Genomic DNA, 6,879 nt, shown 5'->3' on the forward strand with positions numbered 1-6,879 from the left:
CGTCGGTCTTGGCCGGTTACTTCGCAGTTCGCACGCTCGCGGTTTGGTTCGCTCCTTCACTCGCCGCTTTTCTTCGCTCGCTCGCGTCTTGGTTCGCTCCTTCACCTAACACTTGACTATTTTGACCGTTGACTTAAAAACAAAGGGTAGATCTGAAAAGTGTTCGCAAATTCGAAAACAGTTCATGAATTTTATATTATTTTGGAAAAAGTTCATTAATTTGAGAAAAGCTTGCATATTGGAAAACGCTCACGGATTTGAAAAAAGTTCACATTTGAGAAAAAAATAGGTTTGAAAAGAGTCCACAAGTTTGAACAAGTTCGCGGATTTGAATTTTTTTTGCTGATTTGAGGAAAGTTCACGAGTTTGCAAAAGTTCATGGAATTAAAAGAATGTTCATGACTATGAAAAAGTCCGTGAATTTGAAAATGTTCGCTGATTTGAGGAAACATAACAGCATTGAAAAACGTTCACAGATTTGAAAAGGTTAACATATAAAAAATCACAAATTTGAAAAAAGTTCACGAGTTTACAAAAAATAATGGTTTTTTGTTTCAGGAAATTGAAAAGTTCACGTGTTTGAAAAGCTTCATAAATTTCTAAAAACAATCTTGATTCATTATTTTCAAAATTTTAAAATGTTCAAAAAATGAAAGAAGAAAGAAAGAAATCATAAATCGATAGAAAACCCGAGCAGAAAAATTTGTAGGAAATATGCCCCACATGCAATAATAAAGTTGTTATTTATATTTCCTTATATCATGATAAATGTTTATTATTCATGCTAGAATTGTAGTAACCGGAAAATTAGTACATGTGTGAATACATAGACAAACATAGTGTCACTAGTATGTCTCTTCTTGACTAGCTCGTTGAATCAAAGATGGTTATGTTTCCTAGCCATAAACATGAGTTGTCATTTGATTAACGGGGTCACATCATTAGAGAATAATGTGATTGACTTGACCCATTCCGTTAGCTTAGCACTTGATCGTTTAGTATATTGCTATTGTTTTCTTCATGACTTATACATTGTTCCTATGACTATGAGATTATGCAACTCCCGAATACCGGAGAAACACTTTGTGTGCTACCAAACGTCACAATATAACTGGGTGATTATAAAGGTGCTCTACAGGTGTCTCCGATGGTGTTTGTTGAGTTGGCATAGATCGAAATTAGTATTTGTCACTCCGATTGTCGGAGAGGTATCTCTGGGCCCTCTCGGTAATGCACATCACTATAAGCCTTGCAAGCAATGTGACTAATGAGTTAGTTGCGGGATGATGCATTGCAGAACGAGTAAAGAGACTTTCCGGTAACGAGATTGAAATAGGTATTGAGATACGGACGATCGAATCTCGGTCAAGTAACATACCGATGACAAAGGGAACAACGTATGTTGTTATGCGGTTTGACCGATAAAGATCTTCGTAGAATATGTGGGAGCCAATATGAGCATCCAGGTTCCGTTATTGGTTATTGACCGGAGACGTGTCTCGGTCATGTCTACATTGTTCTCGAACCCGTAGGGTCCGCACGCTTAACGTTCGGTATTATGAGTTTATGTGTTTTGATGTACCGAAGGTAGTTCGGAGTCCCGGATGAGATCACGGACATGATGAGGAGTATCGAAACGGTCGAGACATAAAGATTAATATATTGGACGACTATATTCGGACACCGAAAGTGTTCCGGGGGTCATCGGATAATTATCGAAGTGCCGGGGGTTATCAAAACCCCCGGGAGAACTAATAGGTCAACATGGGCCTTGTGTGTGAGAGAGAGAGGAGGGGGCCTTAGGGCTGGCCGCGCACCCCCCCCCTTGGGAGTCCGAATTGGACAAGGAGGGGGGCGGCACTCCCTCTTTCCCTCCCTCTCTCCCTCTCCTTCCTTTCCCCTTCCCCTTCCTAGTTGGACTAGAAAAGAGGGAGTCCTACTCCTACTAGGAGGAGGACTCCCCCCTCTCCTTGGCGCACCCTAGGCCGGCCGGCCTCCCGCCTTGCTCCTTTATATACGGGGGTAGGGGGCACCCTAGAAGACACAACATACATGGATCTCTTAGTCGTGTGCGGTGCCCCCCTCCACCATAATCCACCTCGGTCATATCATTGTAGTGCTTAGGCGAAGCCCTACGCCGGTAGCTTCATCATCACCGTCATCACGCTGTCGTGCTGACGAAGCTCTTCCCCGACACTCTGCTGGATCGTGAGTTCGCGGGACGTCACCGAGCCAAACGTGTGCCGTACTTTCGGTACTAGAATCGGTCGATCGTGAAGACGTATGACTACATCAACCGCGTTGTCATAACACTTCCACTTACGGTCTGCGAGGGTACGTAGACAACACTCTCCCCTCTCGTTGCTATGCATCACCATGAACTTGCGTGTGCGTAGTGCCCCGCGCTGTGTCGTGCTGCGTCCGCTGCTGCCGGCCGGGCGCCGGGTACGTGGACTCTGGTGGAGGCATGAGAACGGTCATCCCGTCGCGTTCAGTGGCACAACGGCATGGGCGAATCGCATGGCCACACTCACAGCGACGATAGAGAACTAGAGAGAGCCCTGGTAGTGGCCCTGGCGCGGAGGCATGCACGTGAACATGAAGCTCCTTCATGGGCTCGGGGCTGGATTTACGAGGGTCGACGATCCCACGCGAAAGCCGATCATGTTGGAGAGTCGATCCTCTCTTCGGCGCGTCTTTGCCCGGTTCCTTCGCGCGCTCGCAGTTTGGTTCGCTCGTTCACTCGCCGCCACTACAAGAAATATATCATCTTGTGACCTTGACTATTGGTCACTGAAAGGTCATTGTTTTTCATTTGCGACCTTTTTTTGACCAAAAACAGAAGATTAAAAGCTGGTGGTCGTAAACTGAAATTAACGACCTTCTCTGTGAGAAGGTCGTGGACGTTTACGACCAAAATATGACTATTGTTTTACTTTGGTCACTAGCAGCCTCCTCAGGCCACGTAGGCATCTGACGTGGCAATCTGATGTGGCACAAGAATCAGCCCGGTCCAATTCGATTTTCTACATGGGCCTAGCCCAACAATTCGGCCCATTTATGATTTTTTTCCTAGATGTTTTTGGGCCTTTACCTTTCCACGGAGTTTTTTTCCTTTTTGTTTCTATTTTCTATTTGAGTCGAGGCCTTCTTATAGTACTTCTGAATAGCTTTTTAGCCCAGGTTATTTTGGGCCATGGCATCTTGATAGTACAAGTATATTTGGGCCGTGGCCACTATCAGGTCCAATAAGAACATTTTCTGGAGAACTTAATGTTCAAGTAAAATGTACACAACATTACAGGAAAATAACACATACAACAACAGATAAAATTTCATTTCACTCCTACAGCTCACTACATCATAGACAGTACATGACAATCATTCAATTTTTTACTAGGCAGTAGCCGAGTACATCATTCAATTTCAAATAAACAGTACTGCTCTTGGAAGCAAAATAGGCCGCCACACGCCATGCTGCCCCAAGTAACCAGCAGCGCTGCTTGCCCCCTTGGCCCAGCTCCTTGCTACCGACGATGGACGAGACTCGGATGCGAAGCTCCCTGCACATGACATATTGTGTCAATGCTTGCAGCAATAGAAGGAACTCACATACCATAGAACTTGCACAGTAGTGTATCAACACCCGAAAGATTGACTGAATTGAACTATTATAACCAAGTTAGAGCTGGCAGAAGTTGCAGGTACATAAACATCCATAGAGCTAACATGTTGTATTTCTGTAGAAAGAAGCATCAACTCACTATTCTACACAAAAAGCTAGCCCATACATGCACAGACACCAGAACGGTACATAGAATGAAGCACATGGCTAGTACTTGCTACCCTGACATTTCAGGGATTCTAGTGTTTAGGAGATTTGACTTCCAGCAGAAAACTATGTCGATAGACTTAGCACTTGTGACTTCAACTAACTTGACCAGTGCTAAGTTATTAATAGACTTACTTGTGACTTCAACTAACTTGTGGACTGATTAGATATAAACAGTAGTATTGAATGATAGATATAAACATTAGTATTGCCTGAGCTCAGTTTTTTTTTGCAAGGATAAGCATGTCCTAAACCGCCATTGTGAGATCGTTGAAGTAATATATGCCAGAATGTGAGAATGGATAAAATAGAACATGAATGTTATCAAGTGCCATGAAGTGAGAAAGCAGGTAGTCAGAATGACGAGGCATGTTAGCTGCCAAAACAGATTCAGACTAACTGCATGTCCAGACGGACGGGCCATTCCCAATCATTTCAAGACACCAGCAGAGGTCAGTAGACAACAAACTTGGATGCTATCTATCCATACTAGTATAGAATGATACGAGGCCAGTAGAAACTATTTGCTACCGACGAGCTCGCCAAGGTGCACAGTTGTTCAAAAAGGAAGCACATTTGACTAAAGTACCAGATTTTAGAGTTTGTAATAGCATCATGAACAACAGCTGTAAATTACTAAATGTTACCATACTGAATGCTATCTAGAAAGATAGATACGATGCAGGGGTGTCCATTACCGACGATCTTGCCGAGGTGCATGGAGATGGAGTTGAGCTGGGCCTTGTTCTCGTAGAGGTGGTTGACCGCCTTCCTGGACTGCACCAGCTCCTTGGCCAGCGCCTTCAGGAACAAGCATCACCATCAGAGGAAACCAAATCAGTAAATCAGCCCAAATCGAGGCCCTTGACCTTGAGCTGCTTCTCCTTGGCGCCCATCACCAGATCCGAGGTCACTGTTAAACACACGCACGCACAAACACATCAGAAAAATTAACCTAAAACGAAGTAATACATGGAATTAGTTCAGGCAAATGGATACAAGCGGACGAATCATCCTAACTAACCAGAAACAAAACATTGTTTAGTCGCTAGGCGTTAAAGCGATAGATGTTAAACACTAACTTCCTTCATAAAAAAGAGCAATAATAACAACCAGCAGGTACTTAACACTCAGCAAGGGTTGACAGATATATAATGGGTTCAGCAACCAATTTGGCTCAGAAACTAAGAAAATCAGAAAGATTTTTCGCTCAGAATACGCTAACAAGCATTCATGAATCACACTACTAAGTAAGAACAACTAATGGTCTCAAACAAGCACAATTGATTTTTCGCTCAGAAAGATTTTTCGCTCAGAATACGCTAACAAGCATTGCTTGGACGAATACAATATGATTTCAGATAAGCACAACTAATGGTCTCAAACAAGCACAATTGATGATTTTCAGACAAGAATAACACAATACTGATTGATCTTGAACCATGCCAATAGACACAGGAATGGTACCACCAGGTCAGAAAGCATTCTACATTTACCAATTATAAAGCAATACAAGTAGAGATAAATAGGTCTACAGGTGCTTAGCCATAGATTTCCCCAACATCCCTTTAGTCTGTAGTGGGAGCAGAAATAATATGTTGACAAGCTCCGATTTTAGTCTAATTTGACCCACGAGAACAAATTGTTCTAACCAACATATAAATCTAACCTAGTACACCACAAAATCGTAGATTCTAAGACCATGCCAACGCTAATCGGATCTGCCATTGCAACGGGATCTCAAGGAAGCCATTTCTACAGAGCCGCGCCCCGAATCAATAAATGCGAGATGGGAGCGCAATCTCACCTCTGACCTTGTTGCAGAAGGGGAACGCCTGGTACTGGTATAGCACAACGTTCCGGGGCAGCAGATCGTGGGCAGCCGCTCCTTGGCCTGCACCTCGGCCACCGCCACCGTGGCGAACGTGCACCGCGGCCCCGCATGACCTCCCACGCCTTCATCCCGTCCGCCACCGCCGCCACTAGCGTCACCTCCCGAGAAGGAACAGAAACAGAGCCCAATTCAGTAGTAGGAAAATTGACTAGCTAAGCAAGGAGAAGGAAGTTGGTTCACTTGCGGAGGAGCGCGGTGACGACCTGGCGGGTGGAGTCGTTGTGCCCGGCGACGGCCACCTCCATCCGAATCCGCCCACGTGGGGAGCTAGCGGACGAGTGGTGTGGCGATGGGAGGGGAAGCCGAGACCCCTCGCTTCCCCCACCACGGCCTCCATCGGGTGGGAGACAGAGGGAGACGAAGGCGGGGCGCCTCGATCTGGATCGAGGAGAGTGAGGCTGCACGCTGGATCTTGCCAGAGGGGAGGGAGGGAGGAGCAGAGCATGGGGATCTTAGAGCGCGCTAGATCTTGCCGAAGGGGAGGGAGGGAGGGAGGAGAGCGGGGGGAGGGGTGGGTGGCGGCGAGGGGAGGGGTGGGTGGCGGCGAGGGGAGGGGAGGTGGGAGGGATCGGGGAGCGCTAGGGTTCGCGGGGGAGGAGTGCAGGCTGTGGCCTATGGGTTGTTGGGCTAGGTGGCGTGAGAAACGTGAGGAGGGAGCGCTGCCGTTGGATCCGGGTGGATCGGACGGTGCTCGATCCATGATCCGCGTGACATGCCTCTGAACCAATCAAAATAGAGTACATGTGCGCGATGTCCATGACCATTTAAGTAGGTCGTAACCGGCTGAAAATAAAGTGCACATCTCTTTGGCTAAGATAACCGACTCTTTTTGCGCCGTCTTTCGGCGGTTCCCCTCCGCCGGTGACTTCTTGGTCGTCGGCGGTGAGGAGGGTCGTCGGATCCCGCGCGTGTGGATCATTTTAGCTTTAGGTTTTAGGGTCCTAGTAGCTTAGGTTTTTGGATCATTCAATTTCTCGACTTCAGGGGCGGAGGCGGCAATACTGAATAAAGAAGCTCTGGATTTTTATCCGGCAAGGCCGCCAGCAAGGACCTCGGCATGTAGAAGAGCAAGGCATCAAGGTGGTGGTCGCGAGCGAGGAGTTCGTCGTCGTCACCTTCGCGGTGATCGAAGACACGTAGTCATACACGCCGT

At 46.5% G+C, this 6,879-nt stretch overlaps 1 long non-coding RNA gene across 1 annotated transcript; it reads right to left on the bottom strand.

Moving 5' to 3' along the window:
* Positions 1-3,242: 3,242 nt before the first annotated feature.
* Positions 3,243-6,219, bottom strand: LOC125533968 (uncharacterized). The gene is made up of 3 exons (XR_007294390.2): positions 5,640-6,219; positions 4,531-4,745; positions 3,243-3,563 (listed from the first exon to the last, which is right to left on the bottom strand). It is a non-coding gene; the product is annotated as an uncharacterized LOC125533968 (long non-coding RNA).
* Positions 6,220-6,879: the final 660 nt, after the last annotated feature.

This window comes from Triticum urartu, chromosome 2A, assembly GCF_056163025.1.
Source record: "Triticum urartu cultivar PI428250 chromosome 2A, HENAU_Tu73, whole genome shotgun sequence".
In the NCBI taxonomy this organism is placed as follows: Eukaryota; Viridiplantae; Streptophyta; class Magnoliopsida; order Poales; family Poaceae; genus Triticum; species Triticum urartu.